Raw genomic sequence first — 17,974 nt, 5'->3', positions numbered from 1 at the left:
CTCTTTTTCATATTCTTCGAGACCAAAGAGACACTATATTTTCTTCGTCAAATATAATGTACATGGATATTGGTAAATGCGGCCGGTTCATCTGACAGATCAGGTACCAGTTAATTGCTCTAGTGGCAAATCCGGATAAACCTACTTCAAACTCGCGTCCCCGGACACGAATTCGGGATACTGGCGTAATTCAGAACGTGACGCTGTAGGACTTACCAAACCTGAATTCCAGCAAAATTATCGGGTCCACAACGCGTTCGCCGGGATTTTTCTTCACATCTGTTGATGTGGAAAAAAGTGACAGAGTGCATTCGGGTGCGATGCCACGCCACACAGGACGGATCCTGGGGTCTTACCTTCCTGACCTTTTTACGAGTCACGGCATTCGGAGTTTTTACCGCGGCGGATGCGCTCCGAGAATATATTGTCTAGCGCCTTGTTCAGCTGATGTAATGACCCATTTTTCGGGCTCTTTTATATTTTTCGCGGCATGATGGGATGGCCGAATATATTGGGTTCTTCTATATTGTCGTCAGGTACATCGCTGATGCTCTTGGTCGGAATAAATGACGAGCTAAAGAACTCGATGATTTTTTTTTGGTTCCTCCTTGATGAAAATTTCGTCGAGTTCCTCCCTTAAGAAAATTTCTTTGGGTCCTCCTTGAGGACAATTCTTCGGGTCCTCCCTGAGGACAATTCTTCGGGTCCTCCTTGAGGAAAATTCTTCGGGTCCTCCTTGAGGAAAATTCTTCGGGTTTCTCCTTCAGGAAATTTTTTGTCGGGTCCTGTCCTCTCTTGAAGAAAATTTCGTCGGGTTCTCTCAAGATTTCGTCGGGTTCCTTCCTGAAGACAATTTTGTCGGGTTCCTCCCTGAAGAAGATTTCGTTGAGTTCTCTTTTGAAAATAATTTCGTCGGATTCTCTCAATATTTCGTCGGGTTCCTCCCTGAAGACAATTTTGTCGGGTTCCCTCAAGATTTTGTCGGGTTCCTCCCTGAAGACAATTTTGTCGGGTTCCCTCAAGATTTCGTCGGGTTCCTCCCTGAAGACAATTTTGTTGGGTTCCTCCCTGAAGAAGATTTCGTCGAGTTCTCTTTTGAACACAATTTTGTCGGCGTAATTCTTATTTTGTCAACCTGAGATGTAGAGTGAAGAAGTATGGCGCAGCCCCCGAGTGTCGGGTGCGGTGAAAGTAAACAATAATTAATTTTGTGTAAAATGAAGGAACACTTAGCTTATTGAGCACGACGGAGTCGACGCGCGATGAAGTCTTTGAGTTTAGAAAAGAAGTTGTGCCGAAGTAGAAGCCACCAAATAGCGAAAATAGTTGCCGCCAAATTTTTGATGAAGAAATAGCAGAGCCCCCGAGAGTTGCTGCGGTGACATCATGATTGTTACTTAGACGTCGTGTCGCAGTTGTGACCCGGGGCGCGAAGTCGTTGTCGAGCCCCCCAGCGTTGCTGAAAACGTTGTGCCGAAGTAGTGGTCGCCTGGAATATTATGTTGTAGCTATACTCGGGGGCGAAGTTGTTGTCGAGCCCCCGAGTGTTTGCTCCATGAATATGTAACCTGTTTTTGACTTCCGCCAGAAAATTCGATGAAATTGTTGAACCCATTGAAGGCCATTAAATATGAAGCATATATTGAAGATGAATCCACATATATCATAGAAGATGAATCCATTGACCCGAAGAAAATAAATTCAGTAATAACCGTAGAAGATGAATCCAGCAGAAATCCGTCCGGTCGTATTATATTAGAGAAAACCAATGATAACCCGAAAAAAACCAATCCAGTAAGCCGAACAAAATAAATCCACTTAGCCAAAGAAGATAATTCCACTGAGCCGAAGAAAATAATTTCATTGAGCCGGAAAAGATATATCCAGAGCCGAAGGTAATAAATCCACTGGTGTAACGATGTAATGGTGCGGCCCCGAATGTCTGGTGTATTTGTTGTAACATAGTAATGACATAGCCCTCGAATATTCGGGTACGACGAAAGTAAATAAATAATTAAGTCTTGGAGGAAGAGGAAAACTTAGCTTTTTATCGAGTGTGGTGAAGCCGATGTGGACGCAAGTCGTTCCTCGGACGCAGTCTGTAGTCACGCTGTGCCTAGCCGGAAGTAGTAGATGTAGCCGACATAGTCGATGAAGAGGACGCAGTCGATATGGCGGATGCACGACGGGTGAGCATCCGAACATATCGAGTCTGTGACGTCGGATCCGCGATAGGCGAGCCTCCGAGTATGACGAGTGCGCGACAGCGAGCATGGTCGACCGGGCAGGGTAGTCGAAGCTTTGTTTCAATCTGCAGCTATATTGTAGTGCGCAAATTCGCGGGAAAATAATAGCACAAGCCAAGAATATTTGACCAAATAAATTTTCAAGTAGAAAATATAGCACCTGATAATTTTCATGTCGGATGCCAAGTTTGCCATGGGTGAGTCCTCCAGAGCCGATGGTGACGTAGGTTTGTTCGGACTCGATGGATGATGAAAATTGTCCGTAGTTGTAGTAGTTGGCAGCCACGGCGAATCGCTGGGTGAACTCGTCTCCTTCATTGCGTGTACGTATTGAGTTAGTTATTTTTTTTTCCTCACGTGGTTTTCTCCAAGGATCATTTGGCATGGATCACTCCTTATTTCCTTGGTACTTGATGGGTGCTTGGCCGGAACCTGATTCAACCTACGAACGGTTTTCTTTTCTCTCTCTTTGCAGACTAGATGACCCGTTGCGCTATCGCGCAAATGGCAGAATCTAACTTATAAGTCTTAGCTTATTTTAGTATTAAGAATTATCTTGGAATTTAGCTGATCACAAGTGTCGTCTGTGATGGAATTGAATTGCATGCACAAGTTGACTTGTGACAGTTTCATAAGACATATTCAAAGCTTGAGGATCAGTCACAATTCATAAGTCGAACTATATTCAAATCCAGCTTCGAACCATGCCATCAAGCTTGAGGATCAGTCACAATTCATAAGTTCGACCTCAACTCCTATAGTTGAATTGAATTGTGACAGTTTCATAAGACATATAGGTTAGATTCAAGCTTGAGGATCAGTCTATAGAAGAAAGAAAAATAGCCTGACTAATACAATATTGTTCAGTAAATGGAATTGAATTGCATGCACAAGTGTCGTCTGTGATGCACAAGTGAGTTGACCATTCCACCTGCAACAAAAACCTAATAACCCGTTTAGTCCTTGGAAATTGTACCCCAACCTCCGATTTCCAACTCCTCACGAAATGCCCCATCTATATTGAATTTCACCATGTCAGTGGGAGTAGGTTTCCTACGAACACATTGCGATTAAGATTCTTCTATTCATAAGAGAGAAAAATTACCTTGGGTCTTCTTGATACTTCCTTCTTCTTCCTCAAACCTGCACACATCGTGTTATCGTGTTTAGAAAAACATCCGTTAGCAATTGAAAACCAGAGTGCTGGAGGCAGAGAAAAGAGGAGGCCCCCTGTCCACATGCTGCAGCTGATGTTGGCTACAACAGGCCACACAAATGCATGCGCTAGAATTTACCGCCACCGCCTGACAAAAGCCTGCCGCCAAACAAGTTTACATATTATTAATGAGGCCAAAGTTTTCTTCATCAACTTACAGGCTGACCAAGCAGAAAGAAATGCATCATTTTATATATAGTTCTTGATCCATCCACATATTGTACTTACGGCCTGCAACATAATTCTAGCACACTTCCTTTCTAGCATATGATGGTTGTCTATAAAGTAGCAAACCCAATGAATAAAGCAGGGTCGAATAAAAGAAACGATGTAAGTTTAGTAAAGCCATCGCTGGCTTACTCCTGATCAAGTACCGCAGCTGGCAAAGTAGCTATAAGAATGACTTCAAAATTACATTTGATTTGAAGGGCTAGCCCACAACAATGACAAAAGGGTTGTGGTAATAACAAATATTTCAAAGCTACAGACTATGAAAGTTCATGCTTTCTAATTTCCAATATTATGTTTATATTATTGTATAAACTTGGTCAAACTTAAAAAAATGTTGACTTTTGACTAATCGTTAGATGCCTTACATTTTGGGACAGAGGGAGTACATAAACATAAGCTACCTATATTCAGTTATAGGGCCACAAATAATAGTCACTCTCCCAACTGAAGGGAGTGATGATAATATTTAAGCGGTGACCTGCTCCCATTATTTAACTTGACCTAATGGCACATCAAAAATACTCCTTAAGCACACTGTCATCACTCAAAACGCAGGAATGATGCCAAGATGATGGGTGTTGTTATAATGAGGGCATCGTAAACATCTTGCTTCCCACAAAAATAATTGATGGATCATTTTTACCCAAGAAGTATTGTTATAATGAACTAAAATACAAGGCAATGCACCTGAATACCAACATGGCTTAGTAAAACCAGTGCCTCCAAGAAATGAATTCTGATCTTGAAGCTGAGATGGTTTACCTAGAAGAACCATAAAGCAATAATACTACCATAAGACAAAGCTAGAATACTCTAAGCTAGAGTACTACCACGGGACAAAGCCAAAATACTCTAAGCTAGAATACTACCGTAGGACAAAGCAATAATACTGTGAATAAGTTTGTACTTGTACACTTTACGAGTAAGTAGATGCTATCACAAGCAAGTATCAGACAAATCTCTAGCTACTGACGGTGACGAGCTGTGTAGAACAATAGACACACCTTGATAGTAAAACAGAGTAATACATGCAATGCTAAAATGAGAAGAACATATATGACCGTAGAAAACATGAATAATACAAATTTAAAATGAAACTCCTCATTGCCATAATATACTTGCTGTAATGCTATAACACATGAGAACAAAACTGGGGACTCTATATAAGAGAGAACCAAACTTATGCATGCAGCATGTGGAATCCAGTACATCCAGATTTCATGGATATGGATTTCATGGATGTGCAAGCACCAAAGAGTAAAATTGCATAGTATGTGGGGTGATCATCAGCAGCCCACAAAGGCCATTGAGGCATGTAGATTATACTAATTACCTGACCATCCAACATCCTTCCATCATGTTTGACGCCTGAAGGTTTTCCTTCGTTGGTGCCTTTACCGGCTGTATTTTCTATTTCATCTGCATGCCAAACATGGTGTGATTAACATCTAACTTCAATGGTTTACATATTACATGGAAATTAACAAAATATACTAAAACAGACAATTTATATAAGTTGGGGTAGAACCTTCAGCTGGTGCTTGTCTTTGACATCTTGCTTAGCAAGTGCCCATATCAGTTCAGGGTCAATTTTAGACTGTCAACAAGTGACGAAGTCTGAAGTTGATGCTTCTAGCCTACAAGCATGCTCAAATCCTCAAGTCTTGTGCTCTTTTCGAATATTGGCCCACTCTGTAGATGCTATGAGTAACTGAAACAGAACATGTGCAACCTCTTCAAATCTATTTCGAAAGATACAAAACCAGATCAGCTAAAGCTTCTACAACACAGATTAATTATAATACAGTGGATTATCATCAATAGCACAAAATAATACCTCAAAATCCCTACATGATAGGCAACTGGGAGTATCATTCAATGGCACCTATTCTACCAAACTAACCAGCGGTGTGACAAAAGTTTTCATCAAATAGTGAGATTGGACGGTAGAAAAGCAACAAAGTGAAAGATCAAACCGTTAGCAAGGGGTGTCGCTGAGCTGCTCTAAGAAGCTGAGTATCATGGCACCCTCTGAACTCTAAAGTGTAATAATTCATGAGGAAACCATATTAAAGGTTATTGTTGGGGGACTACTGACACTAAATTTCATTTGTTCTTTATAATGGATAATTGTTTACTAACAGTCCTAGGCCAGAGATATTTTTGGTAAACTCATGTTTCTAAAAAATAATGTACTCACCAACCAAGAATGGACTATCAAACACAAGGGTAACCCACATAACCTGGAAAGCTACAGGAAATATTTCTCAGAGCATGAATAGCATATAACATCCTGATACATACAATGACATTTTATGTGCTTTATATACTTAAGGAATATTTAGTTACTAACAATAAGCACCAATTAACCAATTGCTCGGGTTAAACTTGATTGTGTTCACAAGAGAGATAAATCACCTTGGTCTTCTTCTCCACCATACTCTTTATCTAGAATCTGCTCTTCTTTCTCAGTCCTGCGCACATTGTGTTCAGGAAAAGAATCAATTAGCTAGCAATTGAAAATCAGAGTGCTTTACTCAAGAAAAAGAAAAAGACCAGAACGCTAGAGGATGACAACTATGAAGCACCTCAATAACAAACACACGGTCGCAAACCATCCTAAACCCAAGGCCTAATGCGGGTTGTGTACATATAATTTCAAGCTCAGATATGTCACAAACAAATTTGCACAGTTACTTGTTTATGATTAATTACCTCGTTTGAAGATACGGTATCTACAACTACCTGCTTGTGTCTGATCTGAGAGGACTGCACCACCAGCGCACGGGACGCAGAGGCCACATCAGTAAGTAAACCTGATGATGTCTTGCTCCCTTAAATCAGATTGTAAGAACCATTTTCTTAAAAAATAGAAAAGAAGGGACATGATGCATTTTCTAGTAGAGCCATAACACTTAATTAAGATGCACAGGGACAACAATAATAGGGACATAACACTTAATTCAGATGATAAATAAATAAGTACCAAGAAGAAGGACAATCATGGCAAAGGCTTGCATTATGTAGAAATGAAGATTTTCTTAATCTACATGCACTACTTTTATTTCAGTATACTAATGTAATAGTATCAATGAATTATAAAGAGCAAATAAAATCGGTAAAAGAATTATAGGTCATATATTCATAACGCATGTAGAAGGTCATCTCTAGTAATATGGATTGAGTTGGAATCTACATCAAATGAAGTAAATATAATTATGCATGTCAAGTACAGTACTGCTCCAAAATACTCTACATGTCAAGACGGGTGAAATATCCAGTGGTCTACTTTCCAAAAGAAAAACGTGAGGCAAATGGATGATTCTTACGCTAACCACCATGTTCATGCATCATATACGAATTAGAAGGACACATTGGTACACTTCTCAAAGTATTAATGCATGAATGGGTAATCAAATTCTTAGAAACGGTACATCAATAAATTAGATTTGCGTCCAGCTTTCAAAATATAAAGCCACCGATTTGTTTTCCAATGTTTGCCGCTTAGAGTTCATAACTTTGAAACATGTAACGATGTATTTGCTGCTGGAGATAAATCGGGGAATGCAACATAAGCCTTTCCCACAGCGAATCACTATTTTATTGTACATAGCAGTTTAACCAAAAATCTAACCATGTAGGGGAAAGAAGATAGCATGGATTGTCACAATCACTATAGAAACAATCAAGACTGAAACAAGGATAAAAAAAACAAAAAGGAAGGAACAAAGATTTCTCACCTCACCATGCCATCAAGAACTCATGCCAAGCCCCGGCAGCCACCCTCCAGTACGCTTCCCTGCCTGCAGCCTGAAGAGAGGAGATGTAGAATTTGAGAAAAACTATTGTGTGGACACAACAAAGCATAAGACACACGAAAAGAGAGGTGTGGAAGATGACCTGTTGCGCTATGGCGCAAGTGGCGGAATCAGTAGATGAGAAAACTGCAATTCCGAACTCAACTATATCCCCATCCTTTAGCTCCGTTTTGAGGCAACACATGTTCTCCATTGACCGAAAGAAATTTCCAATGCATGCCCATTCTTTTGAGGCAACACAAGTTCTCCATTGGTTATAACTATAAGCATTTGTATCATGCGAGTGATTAAGAGAATCAAATATGATAGTCAATGTAGGACCACAGTTTCTAAATACCCAGTTTAACACACATGAAGTCATGAAACAACCACATAATCAAATATCATTGCATGTCTTTGTGAACAGAGCAAAATGGATAGAAGGAGTATGAGCCTATAATGTTCCAAAAGTCAAATTCCAAAAATGAAGTCCTTAAAGAATTGAACTATAATACAAACATGTATGCATGCTATACATCAAACAATTTTGCTATCATTGGTGCTTCTACTGGAAAAACGATTCGTTCAACTTTTTTAACTACCTTCTACCACTATCTCTCGCTGGTCACTACTAGTGGTGGTCTGATGGTCGATGCTATGAAGAAATTTCTCTCCTGAAAAAGGAATGAAAAATCAATATTGGTAGCTCGACATGAAGTGATTGAGAATTGGACAATAAATTTCAAATATATAAACAGCTGCTCCATTATTATACTATGTTATTTTCCGTCTTTGTAGCCAGGACAAAAGTATAGAATTCAATTTATTCCTACTTATAGTCAGCTAAGTTTAAGAGTTTATTGTAAATGTACCTGCCACACGGCTTTTCTTCAACATTCATGACATATTATTACCGGCAGTCAGCAAGTTCACCAGCCAAGCCTTAACAATAGAAGACGAGAAGATATTATAAATACAAAAGGTAGAACATATGCACAAAAAGAGAGAAGCACAACGAAATAACATCTGTAACAGAACAATAAGACCAGTATATACATTGAATTTATCTACTTATTTGTGCAAGCAAGCAGAAGGTGTACCATCAGATTACTCATAACACAGTACTTCAGATTACCCCACAAAGAAGTGTCGAAATCAGATTACTCATAACACACTACTTCAGGTTTATGAGTAGCTGAAGTGGACACACGAATGCAATGCACAAAATTAACACCTTCACACTTCAGTTTAAAGGACATATCAACAGTCGAAAAATAGAACCAAGCATTATTGGTTGTCAACGTCTTTGTATTGAGAATACAACGAATATAGAAAATTGCCTTATCTGAAAGCTAATATATGATGGAAGGGTGAGAAAGAGAAATTAAGACTCGCTTCATAGAGAAATGGAGCAGCATCGTCAGACATAACCAGGGAGGAGCCATAAAAGCAGCAAAAATCCTTGTAGAGAATACCCATTCACTTTGTTTATTTGTTAAAAATGGGAAATCAATCCTAAAGTTACAGATTTGGTTATTTTTAGAATAGACACATTCTTCAGTTATATACATAAGAAAAATCACTATACCGATCCCATATAGATAATCTAATCACAATACTTGAAAGCTGACAATAAAACTCCTAGAAGATAATCTGAATTCTGTTTCACATGTTGCAATGACACAATATTCACTTAAGAGCAATTAGAATGCTTGTCGAGTCAAAGAATTTTAGATGGAACTCACCAATAACAAACTGAGATATACAAATGCCTTTGCCAAAAGTCTCTGGTTCACACGTCCTTCCTCCCATTGTACATGGTGCCCTCGCCTACCAAACTCATGCCTTTCGCAAACGACGTCCTTAATCTGTACCCTTGTTCGCCACCTGAATATGGGTGGAGATCAAGGAGAGGATGAGTGCAAGGAGACACAATCCGACCCAGGCAAGACATCGAGCAGAACCAAATAAGCCGAGACGCATAAAGTAGGAAAGAAAGTCATTCACCATGGCTCTCCTCTAGCTTCCTCATATTAATTTTCTCTCCATTCCCAAATATGGAGACTACGTTCACAAGTTCTTCTTTTCTTCTTCAGACCTGCACGCATAAAAAAACATCAATTATCAATTAAAAGTCAAAATGCTGGATGGCGGGGTTGTCAAGCACACTTCTTAAAAAGACATGAACAAAGAATTTAACATCTTACAACAGCTTCCAAAAATCATTCACAAACCTACAAACCAGTACATTATTGTATAGAGCAGTTGAACCGAAAATTCGACCATGTAGAGAAAAGATACGGACTGTGAAAATCCGACCATGCCAAAGCTAAAAAAAGGCTGTGAATCATCATCAACACCATCAGTTGTAATGAGCTGATAACAGACTGGCCAAATCGATAAAGAACTCTAAATGAGGACGGCGGTAGAGGCTCTGGGAGGCGGTAGCGCGGCACGGCCGCATCTGCCGCTGAACTGATGAGGACGGCGACCGACCTATCTCCCGAAGCCTGCTTCGTCGGCCGCTAGAGCGCCTCTTCCTAGCTCCATCTCTATCCCGCTCCTTTTGTGTGCTTCTCCCTCCATCGCGCCATTTTCGCCTTCACCCCATAACGCCAAACAGACAACAAGCCATGTAGGAGAACAAAGTGGAGGTGAGAGAGGGGGATGTTCCCAGTAGGCACCATCCGGGAAGAAGCGATGAGGTTGGAGTGCAGGTGGAGAGGCGGCGGCCACGCCGTGAGGAGGGGAGAACGAGGCTTGCAACTTAACAAAATTATACACCAGTATACCTACAGATGTGCATTTATATTCAGAAGAAGAAAACAAAGCTTGTGTTGAGATAGCATTAACTAAAAGAACTGAAAAACATCGCTAAGAGAATACTCACATGTTTGGCTTCCAGCAAATCTATATTTTCATCGTGCAGGAGTATTCCGAAAATTAGTAAATTTGCATATGTCAATGCAGCTTCCTAGAAAGTCATCTAGCAATGCTTGAGCGCAAAATCAATTTAGCCTCCAAACTGGCCTCAAAAAAAGAGTTGGCAGAAAAGAGAGAGGATACACATATTAGTATCAGTACACAATACTGTATAGAAATAAGTTCAAATGCGGGTGCAACATCCAAATTAACTGGCGAGAAGTGCATGAAGAAACATACTTATGATGTTTTTTTAGCCCAGATTCACCTAATAGCCAAAAGCCTAGTCAAAACAGGCACCCAATATTAACCTAATTAAGATAGATTTATGTTCTGAAATACACAAAAATTTCTGAATGTTTACGTGTGAGTCAAGCACAGATCATAACATCATATTTTAGGTTGTAGGACTGCAAGACTACATGAATGGAGAAGGATTGATAATTTTTCATTTTAGAAGCCACACTAAAACATGTACAACTTAATGTATGTGTAATTATCCCACAACTAAATGAAATATATTGAAATGAACATATTCAACATAACACGCAAACCTCGAAAGACATGTACAACTTAACTAAACGAGCATTGCCACTATGGTAATTGTTTAGCACAACAAAATTTATATATACCCACTGGAAAATATATTGGTATGCCTCAGAGCAGATCTCCAACCGATGGTTTGCAACCTGTATCATCAACAAACATCTCACTCCTGGTTAGAGTATGTCATGTAACAGAGGTCAACCTTGACAAATGAAACATTTAAGATAACTGTAGGAAAATCCACTGTCATGGTGGTCCAATTATGTCTAGCTTAGAACATTTTTTTAGGACAGAGCTTAAAACATTTAATTAGTCTTTGTTCTAAGCGCTGTACGAATCTCATATCCAATTGTATAAAGGTATTTTGAGTGCCTACACACTTAACATCGCATGATATATTCCATAAGACATGACACTATTAGTTTAGGGACCAAACAAACTCATAGGCAGCTTTCACAACAGTCGGGGGATTAACATGATGAGCGGTCCTTCAAAGTCTACATATTTCTCAAATTCTTTGTTTTATGGACCCAGCAATCAGACATAGGGCATTCTCTGTATCACATAGTTTCAGCCAACAAATGTTCTTTCCAAGTGGAATTTCAACTGGACACTCGCATGCCTATGTAAAAAAATCTTCAAATCACAAGAAGTTACGACCATGTATGATGAAATAGATCGATTATTATAGTCCATTACTCAAGCTATCAAATGCTTGGTCAGTAGCACGTATTGCATACTATAGATTCTAGGGAGCAAATAGTGCCAATGTACATGAGAAGAAAGAGGGGAAATAGAGATGGGGAGAATGGGTAGACCTGCAACAACAATGGACTCCACGAACACTAATGCTGTGGTGTAAGAAACTCCTGGACATCCAGAGTCTGGCTGCAAAATAGAATTAAATTGGTGAGGAAGGAATAAGATGGACAGATGTACTCTAAAACAGGAAATATTTCTAGAGGCCCTACCGCGTATGCTTGGGAACTACAGATCTCTTTGCCATGTAAACAGGAAGGAAAAATAAGAAACAATAGAAAAAATCTGGATGCAATCACTATCCAACATGATATATGGAAGCAGAACACTAATGCTCAATAGAACTACACCTGCTATCCTGGATGATCACAGTGAGAATCATTTACAACGCACTAAAAACACAAACGTTAAAATTTTCTGTAACTTCAAAAATTAAAGATCTCGTCAAACTGAACACGACCATAGGCATCACATAGCGACCAACAACAGTCTCTGAAGTAGAGAGCGACGGAAGCCCCAAAAAGAACAATAACATATGATTTAGTAACTACCAAAGCATAAGCGCAAAAAAAAAAACGTAAATAAACTAATAAAAGTCAATTTAGATTCGTACAACAATGCCCCTACCCAGATCTACCTAAAGATCGGTAAATGATCTAAAGAAATCAAATTCCAAAAGAACCACGTGCTATATGCTGCACAACATGTATATAAACTACAGAAACTTTTTTTCGAGTTAAAGGAAATATACCATTGCGCTCCACAAGGCACGAATTTAGTCACTCCACCAGGCGCTAAAAACACAAACCTTAAAAGTCAACACGAACCTTAACACTAAGTTGGGGATGTAGACTACCAGACCTAATATGAAGGTTATTTCTTGAAGTCTCATATCTTCACAATTAACCTGTCACAATCATATATAGAGCTTTTCTTTTTTAGTAAGCCAAGCAGAAAAAATTATCAGCTATTGAATCCCCACATTTTCACATCTTAATTTGCTTCTACATCCAGCGAAACAACAAACTGGTAATTAGTGTCCAGTGGAATCATTCAAGATTCAGAGCTATTCAGAACTTACGCCATTGCTGCCATCCTTTTGATGATGCCCAGGATAATCTGGAGGCTCCAAATAAGCTCACATCAACAACCAGCGCCTTGCAAACTGACAAGGCCTTGAAGCTCTTCACCTTTAGACCAACCTACTCAAGAAAAAAAAGCAAAAGTTAAACCTCAAAAGCATCAGTTGGTGGCTGCAAGATTTACTACTACACTAACCACATCAAATCAGCAAGATTACAGCAGAAATAAAAACGATATATTTAGGATACACTAAGATGAGATTGTAGAACCACCTGATCTCCATATTATAAAAATACCACAACCCAGCCGGCATAAGCTCCTATTCTCTTCATCTCCATATGCTCCTCAACCAGTACGGTTCATACACAGCTTCTGATTTTCCACCTCTCAAGAAACATACCTCAATTCGGGAGCAAAAATAAGTTGAAGAAATCTCATAGTAAAAAAGAAGGGTCTATAAATGAGCAAATAGCACTTCTCAGTCTCAATCTCAGTCCAAATCTCACACTGAGCCTGCACTACAACCAGAGAAAACGTATTAGCATATGTGAACAATTCATTGAATCAATTATACAAATTCAAAGCAGAATACATCAATCACGTCATCTCCTCCCAGCCAGGAAGAGCACACCCCCTGCGTGCCATCCTCCTTGTGTGCATCTTCTCCCCGTCGCCAACTCCGTCGGCGCTCACCCCATTGCAGCGACTTCGACCCAGCTCCTCCGCAACGCGTGAGCCGTCTTAGGAGCCCTTGTTCCGCCACGAGTCACCGCTGACCGAGGAAAAACTGGGGAGGAACTCCGCCAAGGATGTTGGCGGGGAAGATGCAGACGACGCCGGGGAGGAACGCTGCCACGGCCGCCTGCCCGTCCTGACCTTAGGCCGCGACATAGGTGTGCGACGCGCAGTGGCCCGATGCGCTCCTTCCTCGCCAGAACGCCGGTACGGCCGCCTCCCCGCGGCGACATCCGAAGAGGAGAGGACGAGGCCGCGACGTAGACGAGCCGCGCCTGGCGCCTGCAGTCGCCACCGCCGTGGATCCGCCCCGCGCGAGCCCGTCGCCTCCGGTCGTCGCCGGAGCGGATCCACCCTGCGCCGGCCTATCTCCGGCCGCGCCCGGCGCCTCCTGTCGCCGCCGCCGCGGATCCTCCCAGCGCGTTCTCGGCACGCATAGCCTTCCACGAGGGGAGAGGCGGCGCGGCGCTCGCCTCCATCCAATCCAACGCCTTCTGCGGCTGGGAGAGTGCCCTCTCACGCTTCTCCAGCGCCTGGGGAGTGGCCTCTCCGGCATCACGCGTGGCTGCAGCGGGAGAGAGAGGTCGGCCGGCGATTGGGGAGGAGAAGAGACTTGGGTTGGGGAGGAGAGGAGGAGCGGGGATTGGGGGAGTGGATTGGGTGTGTCCCCGATCTAGGTTTTCACCGTTCAGCCGCTGTAGACTCAAAGGCGACGCGAATTAACACCCGTAGCTACCTCTGACCGTTGGGCCCCGCATATTGCTGAACCCACGCGTCATAGACTCGTTGGGAAGATGAGCAGGTGAGGAAAAAACTCACCGATCAGACGGCTGCTGTGAAAAGTGGGACTGAGTATTTACTGTAGAGGGTGAAACGGGTGGCTCAGATCGTTTTGCCCCTCTCAGGTGCCTTGGATGGCTGAGTAGTCTTTAAACATTTATAGGAAGAATTCCTATCAGGACAATAGTTTCCATGATGCTGTGAGTGCACGCCATCGCCTTGACCCGTAACAGATCTGGTCCCCAATTCCGATTTGGTTGAATATGAGCGTATCGCCGCGCTGCAGCCAGCGTATGCATCAAGACTTGCTCTATTGCTAAGAGCATCCCCACTCGTTTGGGCTCCCCACGCCCAAATCCGGCGAAATTTTCGTCCGGATTGGAGGAAGATTTGGCGTGGGGAGGCCCATTTTCCCAGCCGCGAGCCCAGGATGGATGCAACGTAATACGACGAATTCAGACAAAATAGGCGAATTCGTTCAAACATAAGCGAAATTTAATGATATTTAACATATAGAGGCGAGTTCGTACATAAATAGGCCGAATTCGTACATATATTTGAATTCGGCGATTGGCAAACTAATACTAAAACTAAAAGCGGCCTTCTACATGCCGAAATGGCGGTAGAAGGTCGTGTAGTCGCCGCCGTCGTCGTCGTCGCTGGAGCCGGCGTCGTCCTGGGGCGGCGGCGCCTCGTACCAGCGGCTCGTGCCCTGGCCAGCGTCGCCGGCGCGTGGAGGCGATGGCCGGTAGATGTCGTCGTCGCTGCTCTCCTCGAGCTTGATCACCTCCCTGGGCGCGGCGTTCCACGAGGACGACGGTGCGGCGGCGCGGGTGGCGAGTTGTCGCGCGGCGGCCAGATCCAACATCCGCCGCTGCTGCTCCGCCTCCTGGCGCTCCCAGTCGCGCCTGGACCACTCCAGCGCGGCGTCGATGGGGAGGCTGTTGTCGGCGGGCACCAGGTCCTTCAGCGACCTGGCGATTGCCTCCGCCACCACGGCGTCCTCCGCGCGCTTCGCCGCCTCCTCGGCGAGCTGGTTGGCGGCGGCCGCGGCGGCCTCATTCTTCGCCGTCTTCCTCTTCCGCCCGCGTTGCGGCGAGGAGGGCTGGTCGCGGATGACGAGCGCGCCGCTGCTGCGCCCTCTGGTCGGCGGTGGAGACGCCGGCTCCTTCTTCACGGTGGCCTGAGACGGCCACTCCTTCTTGACGGTGGCCGGCGTCGACCCGCCGGACCTAGACGTCGACCTCGAGCCCGATGATGAAGAGGACGGCGCCATCCTCCTCGGTATCCAGGAACTACCGTGCCGGCGCGACACGGTAGCCGCCACCGGCGGCGGCATCCCCAGGACAGGGGAGTTCCCGTCCTCGATGTGCGCGAGCACATTCTCGAGGGTGCGGTTGGGCGCGCTCCACCATCGGCGGCGGCCGACGGCGTTGTTCCTTGCCGGAGGAGGAGGAGGGCCATCGTAAGCGGCGAGTTCGCGTTCGTACCTTCGCCGGAAGAACGCGATCCACGCTTCGTGGTTGTCGGGGAAGAAGCGCGGATCCGCGCGCTGCTCGTCACTGAGAGTGACGAGCACCTCGTCGATCGCCTCCCTGAGTGCGCCGCCACCGGTTGGCGGCGGCGGGATCGGCACGCCGCCTGCGCTCAGCCTCCAGCCTCCCGGTGCGCGGAAGTCCGGCGGCGCAGGGTAGCCCGCTGCGTGCAGGAGTCGCCCCTCCCATTGGTGGAGAGAGCGGCGGCCGAAGCCGTTGTTGGCCGCACCGTCGTTCGCCATTGCTGGTTCCTTCGAGTTCGGGGATGATTTGGGGGAAGACGAGCGAGGAGGTGAATGCGGGGCAGCCGGGGTAGTTCGGCGATAAATAGCGGTAGGCGCGCATGAAACCGAGGCGACGGCATTAACTCGCCGCGTGGAAGCTACGCGTCCGGCGAATGCTGACCGGCGGCATGCTTTTACAGCGCGCGGAAGACGATGCGATGAGGACGACGATCGGTGTCTCTCGCCGACAAGTTGGGGCCACCAGACGCGCGGGAACGTTTCGCGCGCTTTCGTTTCGTCTGGAGTCCCCGAGCGCTCCCCGTGGGGCCGGGGATGGCGTGGGCTCGCCGGATGGATGAAGGGCCAAATCCGGACGAAAACGAGGAACCGGGGGCGCGACTGGGCCGAATTTCGCCGTCCGGATGGGAAAAACATCGCTCGGGGGTCTCGTCGGGGGGACGAGTGGAGATGCTCTTAGAGCCGCTGCTCAATGTTGTTTCCCGGATACACGAGCGTGTACGTGGTTGCCGGCCGATAGTTGTGCCTTCGGCACAACAGCTTCGTCCGTGCATAATCAATTGCGGCGCGTGCGTCTGATATATGCTTCATCAGAGTATGTCTAACAGGGTCCGTATTTTTTCACCCCTTAAAACGCGAGTAGAGGGCCCTGTATTCAGTTTTCACCGGCCGAAAACTAATCCGAGCTAGCAGACTCCGTATGACTAAACTGTAAAAGGGAATATTCCGAAAATATGCCAAATTAAAAAAATTCCCCTTCTTCCACTCCTTCTTCCTCCTCTAGCCCAGCCCTGCCTAGCCCTCCGCCGCCGCGCCTGCCCGCCGGCCGCCCCCCGCTGCCGCCGTCGGCCCACGGCCGCCCGCCCCGCCCGCCCCGCCGGCCACGGACGCGCGTGAGCTTCGGCCGCCGCGCCCGCTCCCTCTCCGGCCGCCGCCAGCCTTGGCCGCGCCCGCTCCGGCCGGCCTTGGCCGCGCCCGCTCCCTCTCCGGCCGCCGCCAGCCTTGGCCGCGCCCGCTCCGGACGCCCGCCATGGCTGCCGTGGAGCTGCACCTCGTCAGCCTCCCCAACCCCACCCGCGCGCCCACCTGCAGGTCGTCCTCAAGCCGACCAACCCGCCGCTGGCACCCACGGCGCGAATTCACCGGCGAACCGAGTCGCCGCCACGCCGGAGGCACCGACGAGCGCCAACAGCCGTCGCGCGGAAGCAGTTGTGATTTCTGAAAATTCAGCGCGCCAAGAGTGAGGTTTTGGCCCTGTATTCGGCCTCCCGCCCCGTACAAGTAAGGGGCCAAAAGCCACCCCGTAGTCGAAACTGTAAAAAATCGACACGGGGGCCTGTTTTACGGGGTCTGCTAGACGGCCGGGTAGAGGCCTACCCCGTATATCGGCGGTTATTTTACAGGGTTGGACCTTTTAAGGGGTCTGTTAGACATGCTCCTAGTGACTGGTTTGATCCGGCACAATGAAACAGATCTGGTCGGGTTGTCCTCAATCGCAGCTTTGATTCACGAGCCTGCATATCTGGAGTAATACAAGCCGGTAAGCATAGAAATAACTTGTAGTAGTAATAACGAGTTCAGAAAATAGCACCTATGGGATCCACAGACGTTGTCGGGTTGTCCCCGATCGCCGCTGGGATTCACGAGCGGTGACGACTAACTCGACGGCTCGCTAAGATCTGTACGGTGATGATGAACTTGAACGCGCCAACGCGTATGATCCGATGTGATCTGACCAGTAACGATGTTCTCGTTAATGTTGATGAGGGATCTCGCCCGAATAACAAAATCCAGTCGTCGCACTTCCCACAGATGGCGCCAATTGACGAGGAATCACCTCGCCAATGCCTACGTATTATAGACTTGGGTTTCGGGAGAGAGG

The 17,974-nt window shown here is 45.3% G+C and overlaps 4 long non-coding RNA genes across 7 annotated transcripts; all 4 read right to left on the bottom strand.

The window, feature by feature from the left end:
* Window positions 1-2,962: 2,962 nt before the first annotated feature.
* Window positions 2,963-3,803, bottom strand: LOC139837723 (uncharacterized). The gene is made up of 2 exons (XR_011754374.1): window positions 3,352-3,803; window positions 2,963-3,261 (listed from the first exon to the last, which is right to left on the bottom strand). It is a non-coding gene; the product is annotated as an uncharacterized lncRNA (long non-coding RNA).
* A 1,151-nt stretch (window positions 3,804-4,954) lies between these two features.
* Window positions 4,955-7,506, bottom strand: LOC127345705 (uncharacterized). 4 transcript variants are annotated; one of them, XR_011754372.1, is made up of 5 exons: window positions 7,434-7,506; window positions 6,409-6,527; window positions 6,112-6,167; window positions 5,222-5,404; window positions 4,955-5,112 (listed from the first exon to the last, which is right to left on the bottom strand). It is a non-coding gene; the product is annotated as an uncharacterized lncRNA (long non-coding RNA). The 4 variants fall into 4 exon arrangements; XR_011754373.1 differs by having other exon boundaries at window positions 6,409-6,519; XR_007878856.2 differs by having other exon boundaries at window positions 6,409-6,509; window positions 7,434-7,499.
* Window positions 7,507-7,947: 441 nt separating this feature from the next.
* LOC139837722 (uncharacterized) lies at window positions 7,948-10,096 on the bottom strand. The gene is made up of 5 exons (XR_011754371.1): window positions 9,987-10,096; window positions 9,498-9,588; window positions 9,236-9,377; window positions 8,363-8,432; window positions 7,948-8,164 (listed from the first exon to the last, which is right to left on the bottom strand). It is a non-coding gene; the product is annotated as an uncharacterized lncRNA (long non-coding RNA).
* Window positions 10,097-10,978: 882 nt separating this feature from the next.
* On the bottom strand, window positions 10,979-12,921 carry LOC139837721 (uncharacterized). The gene is made up of 3 exons (XR_011754370.1): window positions 12,799-12,921; window positions 11,777-11,846; window positions 10,979-11,101 (listed from the first exon to the last, which is right to left on the bottom strand). It is a non-coding gene; the product is annotated as an uncharacterized lncRNA (long non-coding RNA).
* Window positions 12,922-17,974: the final 5,053 nt, after the last annotated feature.

This window comes from Lolium perenne, chromosome 3 (genome assembly GCF_019359855.2).
Source record: "Lolium perenne isolate Kyuss_39 chromosome 3, Kyuss_2.0, whole genome shotgun sequence".
Lineage (NCBI taxonomy): Eukaryota > Viridiplantae > Streptophyta > Magnoliopsida > Poales > Poaceae > Lolium > Lolium perenne.
Note: the sequence above shows the minus strand (reverse complement) of the source record. Positions and strands in the feature narration are given on the sequence as shown.